The sequence below is a fragment of the Cupressus sempervirens genome, chromosome 10 (assembly GCF_028749045.1).
Source record: "Cupressus sempervirens isolate cs-2001-9-10 chromosome 10, ASM2874904v1, whole genome shotgun sequence".
Lineage (NCBI taxonomy): Eukaryota > Viridiplantae > Streptophyta > Pinopsida > Cupressales > Cupressaceae > Cupressus > Cupressus sempervirens.
The window spans coordinates 934,207,989-934,220,860 of NC_143127.1; the positions used below are offsets into that span (position 1 = coordinate 934,207,989).

At 34.0% G+C, this 12,872-nt stretch overlaps 2 pseudogenes; both read left to right on the plus strand.

The window, feature by feature from the left end:
- The window catches only part of LOC149537039 (uncharacterized), a 96,379-nt pseudogene extending 93,889 nt beyond the window's left edge, over window positions 1–2,490 (plus strand).
- A 4-nt stretch (window positions 2,491–2,494) lies between these two features.
- On the plus strand, window positions 2,495–10,047 carry LOC149537040 (pentatricopeptide repeat-containing protein At1g08070, chloroplastic-like; annotated as a pseudogene).
- Window positions 10,048–12,872: the final 2,825 nt, after the last annotated feature.

Below are 12,872 nucleotides of genomic sequence, written 5' to 3' on the forward strand. Positions count from 1 at the left end.
GAATAGTAAACATAGAAAATAGTGGAAGAAGCCAAAATAGAGGTAAAAATAATCATCATAGAAGATCAAAATTAGCTAGGCACTAGAAGTCAAGGGAAAGGAAAGGAGGAGATTTCTAGTTTTTTTGCAAAAGTGGTCACATGAAAAAGGATTGTAGAGGTTATAAAAGAGCACAAAAATGAGTGCGAAAAAGTCAAGTCAACACCATCTATGACAAAGATGACAGTGTACTGATTTTATCTACAACTGAGACTGCTTCAGCCTCATGGGTTTTGGATTCTGATGCATCATTTCATGCCTCTTCATGTACATAATACTTCTCAAATTATCAAGACAGTAAGTTTAGTGAAGTATACTTTGGTTATAATAAAGCATGTGAAGTAGTAGGCAAAGGAGATATTTTATTATCTTTGAAAGGAAGTGTTAAATGGCTATTAAAAGATGTTCATCATGTTCCAAAACTAAAGAGAATTTTGATTTCTATAAGTCAGCTATATGCACAAGGTTTTGTCACTTCCCTAACTGATTCATGGAAAGTCACAAAAGGATCCATGTTAGTTGCAACAGGAGACAAGATTGGGAGTTTATATATTGTAGAAAATATCAGTGAAGTGGAGGCTACCATAATAGTTGAAGATAGCAATTCAGAATTGTGGCATTAAAAGGTTCAGTCACATGAGTAAAAAGGGCCTTTTTGTTATGCATAAAAGGGAGCAATTACTAGGGCTGAAATCAATTGACTTAAAAGTTTGTGAACATTATCTCTTTGGAAAATAGAAGCAGGTCAGCTTCTTGAAGACCAAACATGAAAAGCAAGGTACTCCTTTGGCATTTTTTTATTCTGATGTGTTCAGACCCACTGAGGAAAGCTCTATTGGAGGATAAAAATTCTTCCTCACTTTCCTTGATGATTGTGCAAGAAAGGTATGGATTTACATATTGCATAAGAAATCTGATGTTTTTAGAAAGTTTAAAGTTTTGAAGGCTTTAGTTGAGAATCAGATTGGTCACAAAATAAAGTTCTTGGAAATGAGCAATGGCAGAAATTTTTCTCATTAGAGTTTGATTCATTTTGTGTGGACAATGACATCCATAGAATTAAGATTGTTCCATTCACCCCACAAGAAAATGGAGCAGAAGAGAGGATGAATAGAACAATCCTTGAGAAATCTTGTTGTATGCTCTCTAATGTCAGTTTAGGAAAGGATTTTTGGGTAGAGGCATGTAATATAGTAGTACACTTAATCAACCAAAGTCCCTCTTCTCGATTGTACTTTGGCATACCAGAGGAAGAGTGGCTGGGAAGTAAAATCTCATATTCTCACATATGAGTGTTTGGATGCGAAGCTTATGTACATTTTGTTAAGGAGAAAAGAAGGAAACTTGATCCAAAATCACAAAGAGGAATATTTGTAGGCTATGGTGAAGACAAGTTTGGTTTCAAAATTTGGGATCCAATTCGGAAGAAAATGATTAGAAGTAGAGATGTCATCTTCAATGAGAAAGTATTTCTAGCATTACATAAGTAAGAAAATATGGTATGCGAATATGCCCTGTTCTTTATTTTAATAACACAAATGCTTATAGAAATCAAAACAATGTTTCTTCAAGTATTCTATCTCCCACTTCAGTTTGAGCTCCTGCCCCTCTTTCCTCCTCTTCTACAAGTATGTGGAATTAATATGATAAACATGGTAAACAAAATTTAGATTATCATAGTCAAAGAGATAACACTGCATCCTTGAATTACAATCAAAATAGAGAAGATAATTCTCTACTTGGGTACAACAGAAATGGAAAATATATTGAGCAAGGCTATCCTACTTGGGTACCCATGGAGATTAGCTCTCGAGAATGATTTCCTCGAATCAGAAATTTTGGTGAGAAAGTTTTCCTCAAGTGGACCAAAGCTTACAAATTAAACAAGGCAGTCAGGTTTAACTTATTAATTGGACACGTGATGGAAGGATTGTACCTTCCTTCAAGAAAGTTTTCCTTCTAGGCTATGCCTACACGAACTATGGAAGCTATGCTTTTTCCTATTTGTGTTCATGTCACTAGATGCACCTTTTTCCTACACACTCGACTGTCTCCAAACTACTCAATGCTCTAAAGTACTTCCACTATGTCCCAACTTCCAAAAGTTTAGGGTTTAAGCATTATGGCAGTTGCAGGAGCATACCAGAGATCAATTCTAGTGATATCATTTATAGTAATATATATATATATATATATATATATATATATATATATATATATGGAAGCTTGGGTGCTAATGTAGATTTTAATGTTTCGAGTTTACAAGCAAATGTAGATAACTATGACAGGCTTCTGCGAGCCTGCATTGACACCAAGGCTTTTAAAGAGGGCAAACAGGTCCATGCCCACATCATTAAAACTGGACTTTACTGGGAGGTGTTTCTTCAAAACCAGCTTGTTAACTTTTATACTAAAATTGGAAATGCAGGAGATGCGTGCAAACTATTTTAAAAAAATTCCCAAACGAAATCTGCTCTCGTGGAATGCACTGTTTGCAGGATATGCCCAATGCGGGTATGGTGAGAAATCCTTCAATCTCCTTATTCAAATGCAAGCGGCTAGTGTACAAGCTGATCAGTTCACTTTTACCAGTGTTCTGAGTGTGAGCTCAAGGCCAGGGTGACTGAGAAAAGGTAAATAGGTACATGTCCATATTATAAAAATTTGATTCGAATTGGAAATTACCGTAGAGAATGCTCTACTTGCTATGTATAGCAAAGGTGATAGTATAGAGGAAGCACATGAATTGTTTGATAAAATGAAGCAGTGAGATGTTATCTCATGGACTACAATGGTGACGGGTTATGCATTGTATGGCTACTCTGATAAGGCCTTCTAGCACTTTGAACAAATGCCCACGAAGAATGTGGTCTCTTCGAATGCCATGATTTCAAGGTATTCTCAAAACTCGTAAGGTTGCAATGCTCTGAAACTCTTCTACCAAATACAAATGGCAGTCATCTACCCTATTGAATTTACCTTTGGAAAGGTTGTAAATGCATGTGCCAGTGTAGCATCTTTGGAATATGGAAAGTGGATTCATGGCTTCATTGCTAAGACTGGCTACCAGTCAACTCTTCATGTTGGAAGTGCACTTGCAGATATGTATGTTTAGTGTGGGGATATAGATGATGCACGCAAAATTTTTGACAGAATGTCTGAAAGAAATGTGGTGTCATGGACAGGAATGATAACAGGGTACAACCAATATGATCAAGGTGAGGAAGCCCTTAAAATCTTGTGCAAAATGATAAAAACTAGTGTAATTCCAAATCAAATCACCTTGGCCAGTATCCTTGGTGTATGCGGCAGTTTGGCAACCTTGAAAGAAGGAAGGCAATGCCATGCTCATGCTATTAAAAGAGGATATATTACAAATATTGCAGTTAGCAATGCACTCACTACTATGTATGCTAAATGTGGCATCATGGAAAATGCAAGAAGTGGGCATCAAGCTGGATCATGTTACCTTTATCTCAGTGCTTTCTGCATCTAATCATTTAGGCCTAGTGGATGAAGGTCGTCATTACTTTAATTCCATGACTAAAAGATATGACATTGCATGAAGAATAGAGCATTATGCTTCCATGGTGGACCTTCTAGGCAGAGCTGGACACTATGTATTTCGACCAAACATCTATGTTGTGACTCACAGGTGGATATGATGACAACTCACCAAAATCAGTCTCAGAGGATTGCAAATTCTATAACTTATATCAATAGGAAGAGAAGGTTGTAGTATCACTATCAAGACTACAGTTAGTGCATGAGCAATTGATGTTGTGGAAGATTATTTCTTTGTCCATACTCAATATGTCCGACTTGGTGATGATCATGAAGAAGAGTCTTATCAAGTAATGCAACAAGTCAATGATTCAAAAATTTGAAGACATGTTCCAAGCTATGCATTTCAATTAGTGGCCATTGTTATTTGAGGTTAATTTTGGTGAGGTTAATTAACCTCAGTCAAATCACGTATTTGGGAGGTGGTTATTAACTACGAAGAGGTAGTTATTAACCTTTGTGTCTATATAAGGGCTCTTTTGGGCTTTGTAAGGGGACTTTTGGGCTTGAGAATAAGGGAACACTATGCTGAAATTTTGATTAAAAGATGATATTTGGGAAGTATGTACACATTTTGTCTTTATAATTAGAAATTCCTCTTAACTTCTTGGTGCAAGAAAATAATGGAATGTGTAGTTTGAGTTCCCTCTTTTCAAATCTAAATTATTACAAATGTTGATTCTCTTTCTAGTGATCATTCTCACAGTATGGTTTAGATGTTTATGAATCTATGGATCAGTGTTGTGCTATTAATAGTTTTCAAGCGTACATCTTGATCATTTTTATTAGTGGTTTTAAGTTAGTAGTTCGGGAAAGCTTTGAAGTTGTGTGGTACATTCATCATCATGAGCTTTCTCCCCCTTTTAGTTTGAGGTTCTTTATTCAAAAAGATTGAAAATTATATCATATGAGGGAGCTTCCCCTCTAAACGTAGAGGAAGGCTGCATACCAAGGGCATACCAAGGGCCTCTCCAACTGTTGTGAACGGTTTGCCACACACTCTGTTGGGAAAATTCTACTGTGACAAATCTGTTTACCAACAAAATCATATCAATAAATTCTTCCTTAGTCAACTCACATATCATCCTTAGAGTAAGCTCATCAAGATTTAGCAATCAAAATAATTTTGTAAGTTGTACAACTCAATTTGCTAACATGCTTTGTCATGCACTATGAAATAACTGCAACATTATTTCCTCTGTAACTTTAACTAGGTTTCTTGTATGGACATGTGCACTGGTATGCATCATCAAGATGATGTCATACATCTAGGGTTAACTACACAGGAGAATATTCCAAGGGAATATTCTTCTATCAAAATTTTTTTGTCATGTTGTTGTAACATTGTCCAATACTTAGGCAATTTTCCTTTACAAATAATCATAACTAAACTATGAAACATATGTTGCTATAAATGAAAATCACATATCTCACCTTATTTGATTGATTGGTCCTATTGCTAATAGTTTCATATCCATCTTCCTATTCATAGCTCAATGGCAACATGTGGAATTCAAATCCATTTTTTTAACAGACATATGGGTGACTCTTGGAAACACTTTGGAAATACTCATTTTTATCAAAATTGTGTTGTTCCTCATAGCGCCAAGCATTCACATTTGACCAATTTTGGTCATGATTACTAGCATGAACTCAGCACAAGTCAAATAATAGTTCATGATAATCCTCTACCACAAGTCTTTTCTATTTGACTAGATGAAGTTGACAAATGATATAAAACAGAAGGCAGACATAATCAAGAGTGTGTCAATACATCCATTGGTAGAAGTCATAATGAAAATTTTAGTAGCATACTTCCTCCACAACAGAGAAGTCACTTTAATGCAAAACATGAATATCAAACTAATCAAACACATAATAGAGATGTTTTTTTTTTTTTGGGGGGGGGGGGGCGGGGTGTGGGGGGGGTGGCAAAAAACATAGAGACATGATACTAGTATGGGGACTATACAAAAAGAAATTGATCAAAACCAAATTCAAAAGAAGCATTGCACATCTTCAAAAGGCAATGACTTTGAACTCAAAATGCCAAACTCCTAGGATAAAGAAAAGGGACATTTTGATCAAATGAAAATGCTCAAGGATGGAGGAAATCTATAAGATAGAGAAGGCTTGTTGCCTAATTCTCTGATTATGAACTCTTGTACTCCAAAGAAGTAGAGCCAAAACTTTTTCTTTCAAACCAAGTTGAACCAACAAGCTTCAAAGAAGCTCACAAAGCATCAAATTCTCACAAATGTGAGGTAGCAATGCAGGATGAGATGTATTTTCTATTGCAAAACAAAACTTGTGATTTGGTTCCTTTGCCACCAAATTAGAAAGCAATGAAAAATCGATGGATTTATTGGTTGAAAGATGAAGGCAAAAATAAGAAGCGGTATAAAGCTAGGCTAGTTGTTAAAGGTTTCAATCAGCAAAAGGGCATAGATTTCAATGAAATATTCTCACCCGTGGTCCAGATGACTAAAATATAGGCTATTCTTGGATTAGTTGCTTCTCATAATCTTAAACTTGAACACCTAGATGTCAAAATGACATTTCTCCATGATGATCTAAATGAAGAAATCTACATGTTGCAGCTTGGGGGATTTATTAAATGTTCTAAAGAAAATTCATATTGCAGATTGAGGAAGAGCTTGTATGGTCTTAAGCAAGCTGCAAGGCAGTGGTACCTCAAGTTTGATCGATTCATGAATGAAAATAACTTCATTCAGTGTGAATCCAATTCATGTGTCTACTACGAGAAGTTATCTAATGGTTCCTTTATTCTTGTATTGCTCTATGTTGATGACATACTTGTCACCAGCCCATCTATGAAGTTGATTTTAGAATTGAAAGAAAAGATGTCAAAAAGGTTTTCCATGAAGGACCTAGGGGCAGAAAAATAGATACTTGGCATGGACATTATCCATGATAGACACAAGAGGGAAATAAAGCTTTCTCAAGAACACTATATTCTCAAGGTATTAGAAAGATTTGGCATGGAAGATGCCAAACTGGTAAGCTCCTCTCGCTAATCATTTCATATTATTTTCAGCCACGTGTCCCAAGACACAAGACAAACAAAATGACATGAAGAAAATCCCATATTCTTTAGTGGTGGGTAGTCTTATTTATGCAATGGTTTTCACTCATCCAAATATTGCCCAATAAATGGGGGTTGTCAATAGATTTATGAATAATCTAGGTAAGCAACATTGGGATGTAGTTAAGTGGATCTTAAGGTCACTCCTAATTTTGTATTATGTTTGGGTGAAAAAGACACTTTACTCAGAGGTTATACTGATTCATATATGGTCGGAAATTTAGATAATAGAAGATTTAATACTGGTTATGTATTTACATTTGCTAGAGCAGTGATTAGTTGACCATCAAAGTTGCAACAAGTGGTCTTACTTTCTAGTATTGAGGTTGAACACATTGCTCTCACTAAAGGAGCAAAAGAGTTGATTTGGTTGTAACATCTATTTGGGGATTTTGATTGTCCTCAGTAAGGATCAACGTTGTATTTTGATAGTAAAAGTGCTATTGACTTGGCTAAAAATGGATTTTTTCATTTCAAGACTAAGCATATTGAGGTACATTATCATTTTATTCAAAGTAAACTTGAGTAGGGAAAACTTCAAGTCTTGAAGATTAACACAAAGGAGAATCCAGGTGATGCATTCACAAAGGTTGTTCCACAAGAGAAGTTTGAGTTATGCCAAGCTTCTCTTCACATTGTAAATAAATAATAGTAGGGGAATTCAAGGGAGACTAACACATTACAGTAGTTGGACTTCAAGTGGGGGTTTGTTGGGTGTATATTTGAAGCCCAACAATCTTTCAGTTATTATGTACAACTTATTATTGTTTCCCTCCAATTGTTTGTCTCTTCATTTCCTTTGAGACTATATATATGTATTTGAGGTTCATTATTTCACACTGTATTTAAAGAGTTGAAGCTATAGCTATGTGGTAAAGTTAAAACTTTTTTATTAATAAGAGATCTCCCCTATAGTGTTGACATAGCCACAATTTGTGATGAACAGCGATAAAATTGTGTGTTTGTGTTTTTCTTCTCTTTTCTATTATGTTCTTCCCAATTTGCACCTTTAGGGAAATTTACATTCAATGCATATTTATTTTGAATCTATAGTCTAATATCGTGGTAGGGACAAATAAACTTTTTAGATCATTTTGAGTCTATAAACTATGATGCTCTGGTAGGGACAAATCAGCTTTCAGTCATTTTGGTTCCTATTCTGATGCTCTCAAACTAACAAGTGGGACTCCCCATGATTTATGTTTCAGTTTTTGAGATTTCCACTATTATACACACATTGTAGTCCTGGATTAGGATGGAAAATCCTTGTATTTGGCATCCATTTTTAATTTTAAAGGTTTTGTCTCTTGTCCCAAAGTGGTTGAACAATTGTTGCTGTCACAACTAACTTTTTCATATGCCAAAATTCTCGATGTGTTTATTACCACATAGATTCATGGTAATTGTGCATATGTGGAAACCTGACTTAGTTAAGAAATCCAATTACTTTGCACAATATTTAGATGTAAATTATGATTTCATTTGATTAGATAAAGAAAAAAACAAAATGGGTTAGTTATACATATACAAGAACCCAACAACTTAAGAAGGGGAGATAAGAAACTATTAAAGGGGATGGTGGAAGCAGAAGGAGGGAGGGGAGGAAGCACATTAGCTTGGAAATAAGAAGAAGCTAATGGGGATGCATGGTATTCGGAGTAGATTGGGAAAGATTTCTCACCATGGTGGAAGAAACAACCAGTTGCAACCACATGTATAGGAGCTTGTCATATAATGGATGGTGTGTTTGTTTCAGCAACCAATCTAAAAGCATCGATCCAAGTGCTTCCTCTTATTATTCTTTTTCTTGAATGATGGATACTATTAGAGTGTTTTAAATCTTTAAATTACTATGAAATAGTTATGAGAACCTTTTTCTTCAACCCTCTCTTTGGGCATTAAAGAGCATAATTATTACTTCCTAAAACCCTGAATTCCATACAAAGTTATAGGTTCTTGGATGTGTTTTATAGATAATTTAGTTAATTTCTATTCATTCAGTAATGCAATATATCTTGCATGTTTGATTTGAAGGCCACAAAACTTGTTGAGTTTGTTGTGATAGTGAATGTCAATTGAAATCAATAATGGGGGATGTCTATTTTGGTGGAAATCATATACTTTTCTCCATTGCTCTTCATACTATGGATAGACTTGTCATGCCCATTAATTAAGAGGTTTTATACTCCTAGAAGAGTACAAGCCACAAATTGAAATTTAAAACTGGAAGGAATACATGGGAATGAAAATCAAAACTCTATTGAGATGCAAGCAATTAATTTGAAACCACTTCCTTATGCTGTTTTTCTTTTAGAATCCTTCAATTTTGCTCATTTGGAAATACAAAGCATGCCAATTTGATTTTTGTGTCCTCTTTTTTAGTTACTACTTTTCCTATTTTGAGGCCACTATACTCCTCAAAGTTTCACCAGTGTTGATAAGAGCCAAGCCACAATCTTTTGATATAAATCAAACCAATTGTACAAAATCACCAAAAGGAGAACAAAGATGATAATGAGTATTTAGAGTGTTGTAATGTCCCCTTTTTAGCATTCATAGCATGATTTTTTCGTTAGCCTATTTCCCCATGGTCCCATAGGCTAACCAAGACATTAAAGGGGCTTAGAGGCCATTTGGCCTAAATAGTTTTAGTTGCAGGTCTTTCTGAGGGGTTTTGAGGCAACTTTCAGCATACTTACTATTTATAGTAAGTCATCTTGGGCATGGGTGGACATCCAGTGGTAGCGGTATGTCGATGGTAATTGTTTAAAATCGGCAAGAAGACTTGTTTATCATTGATAAGATTTGTTTTGCATTAATAAAGCTATTTTATAAAGTGAAATTTAAATATTTAACTTTATTAATGCATAGACTATAGTTTGTGGGAAATATTTAAATTAAAAAGGTCCCCTTTATTTTATAACACATTGGAGACATAAGTTACATAAAGGGAGTTATGTTTTATCCCACATTGAGAAAACGAAGGATGGAGCTCTTGTGAGAACACTATAAAAGAAATGGAAAAGCTTCTTTTAAGCATGGTTGGAAATATGAAAGAAATTGGAGAATTTTTTGGAGGTTATGTCTCAATAGTTTGAAGGACGAAATCCCTTCAAGCTAAAAATCTTGACGCCATTGAAAGATATGGTCTTGAGATTCAACAGGGTAGCAATCCAAAAAAACAGAAACGAAAAAGCAGTCCGAAAAAGAAAAATCGAAAAAGCAGGCAGAAAAAGTGGAATCGAAAAAGCAAGAGGAAAAGTGGAACTAAAAAGCAAGCAAAAAAAAGTGGAATCGAAAAAACAAGTAGAAAAAGCGGAACCGAAAAAGCAGGCTAAAAAGGCAGTTCAAAAGAGTAAAGCAAAAGGGGCAGCATTGAAGGAAAATTATTACAGCCATCTACAACTAGGTTCCCTTGTTAGTATTGTTTTTTTTAGGGTATTATAAGTTTCAGCTGTAAGTGTACATTATACCAGCATTGTCATTGTGGTAATCCATGTAAATGCCAACGTCTTGGCCATATTTCATGAGCATTGTAATAGAAATTTGATTGCAATAAAAAAGATAATAGTTGCTGGTGTCATTTAAGCAATTCAATCTCATTATTTATCAGCTAGATAGTTTGCATACCAACTGTTTGCAAAAATGCCAGTTGGTTGTAGGTGTTCTTTTCTCATGCTTAGATCATAATATATGCACCGAATATTGTCAAAATTAGGAGCACACTGATGTTAGGTCATTGTGTAGTTCATTGTAATCTTCTATCACTAGATTCTCATTGATGCAAATTGGAAAAAAGTCATTTAAAGCAAGCTAAAATACTTTATCAGTCATATGTCTCTTGCATGTGAATTGTTTGACAAAATTCTTTAAGCCTTCAATCAGCATCTTTAAGAGCAGATTTGAGGAGGGTTATTATAGTGGTATCAGAGCTTGCTTGCAAAGTGTTTGACGAAATGTCTAACAACTGAAGTATAAAGATTTTTGGTGTTTGAAGAAGTTATAACCTATTGGGGTCATTACAGTGGTATCAGAGCTTGCTTGCAAAGTGTTTGACGAAATGTCAAACAACTAAAGTATAAAGATTTTTTGGTGTTTGAAGAAGTTATAACCTATTGGGGTTATTACAGGGGTATTAGAGCTTGCTTGCAAAGTGTTTGATGAAATGTCAAACAACTGAAGTATAAAGATTTTTGGTGTTTGAAGAAGTTATAACCTATTGGGGTTATTACAAGTGTAGGGTGAACAGACTTGTACAAGTAAAATTTAAATGCTCATTTTCACTCCTTGTAACTGATTTACCTATTAATTTGGTATGGATTATTATTAGCTTAGAATGTATAGAAATAAATATCTTTTTGTATTATGCGTATATCCAAATACCATTCCTTCTTAAACAGAAATAGATTAATGCATTGTTATGAGTATCCTTGACTATTAAAGAAAATATTAGAGCTATAAGGAACTGAACCTAGATAGAACTTTAGTTATATTTACCCTATTTTCCACGGTCGATGTATGTTAGAAATGTGCATTAGAAATTATTTAAGAACTATTCTTAAATAGATGGATTGATTCCAACCTTAGCACACTCTACTACAACTCACACAAAAATATAGTCTTTTTCTATCAAAAGATCTCTATAGAAATTGAATAGTACATTCTACTACTCAAGCATTGAATAAAACTCTCATGGCATACATAGTGAATACTTGTTTGCATGTACTACAAAATGTAGGAATAAATTAATGTTAAGAATTATGTATCTATTGAGGCTTTATCTAAGGTAGATGATTTTGTATGACAACAAATTAAATGTCCTACAAAATGATAAGGAATGTACTAGCTTTTTGTATGAAGTTTTCTAGATTATTTAAGAGAATTTCTTATTTTATTATCAACAAGGAAAACTCCTAACTATCACAGTATTAGGAATAATGAGATAGTTCTTATTTGGGTGAACAAAATATTTCTTTTTCTCTTAATACCTTAAATGTAATTGCGCACTTTACATAGCACTCTAAATATGAATTTTAATCCATTATCGATGGTTGTATTTTCTAGTACCATGTGGGAAGCAAGATGCAAATATAATGTCTTAAATATAATGGGAAAATAGTTTCTAAACTCCTAGTATTTATATTCTTAAAAAGATATGCATAGCTTGTCTGAATTATTGTTATGCTAATTACATTTTCTGAGTGATTTAGTTATATGAAATGTAAACGGATACATCCTTTGAGTTTTAATTCCTTGTTAAATGGATGTTGTCCTAATTTTGTTTTAGGCATTATGAAATGAGTATATGTTTAAAAGAAAATATCTCCAATGTGTTTTCGAATAGTAATTCACTTTACTCTATTATTGGATGAAATATAGTAGCTATCATGATTTTTTTTCCAATATAAAGATGTGTTTACTAGATGAAATCTATAGTTGCTATCTTGGAGTTTTGAGAGAAACATTCTTTACCTATATTGAAAATTATTCTAATTACATGCTTACAAGGTCAAAGAAAAGAGGTTAGGTGTGTTTTGAATATTAAGGTTATAAAGGAGATCTTCTCTACCAGATAAACATTGCATGTATTGAGAACTAATGACTTCATTAAAAAAAAAGGGTAAATGAGAGTATTGTCTTATACTAATGGTTCCATGTGACATGTTTGATGATGTCACATTATGAATTTCTTATGATTTTTACCTCACATGCATATATGTTGGTTATGATGTGCATGTGAACTAAAGATGATAAAATTATTTTGATTATCATAAGTTGGATGCTTGCTTAATTATCTGGTTTTATGAGAGACTGAGAGTTATGTATGGTTTTAGAATATGGTTTCATTTACCTACATGATTCCATTACCACTCTTGGTTTTACTTGTTTAGACTTCCTTGTTGTTGAGCTGGGTATCTTTCATGTTAGGAAGGATTCTAGTGAAGCTTTATAGATTCATGGTAGGGTGGTAAAACACTCCTACAATATTCTTGCCCTTGTGTTCTTAGACAAGTTCTTGAGTTTTTATCAACATGGTCAGCATAATCAGTACATTTCCATATTCTGGTAATGAAATTATGGTTTCTTTTAGATTTGAGTATATATGTATATTTAACACATTTTTTTTAATGATAGTTAATCAACTAATGTTGACTGGTCAATA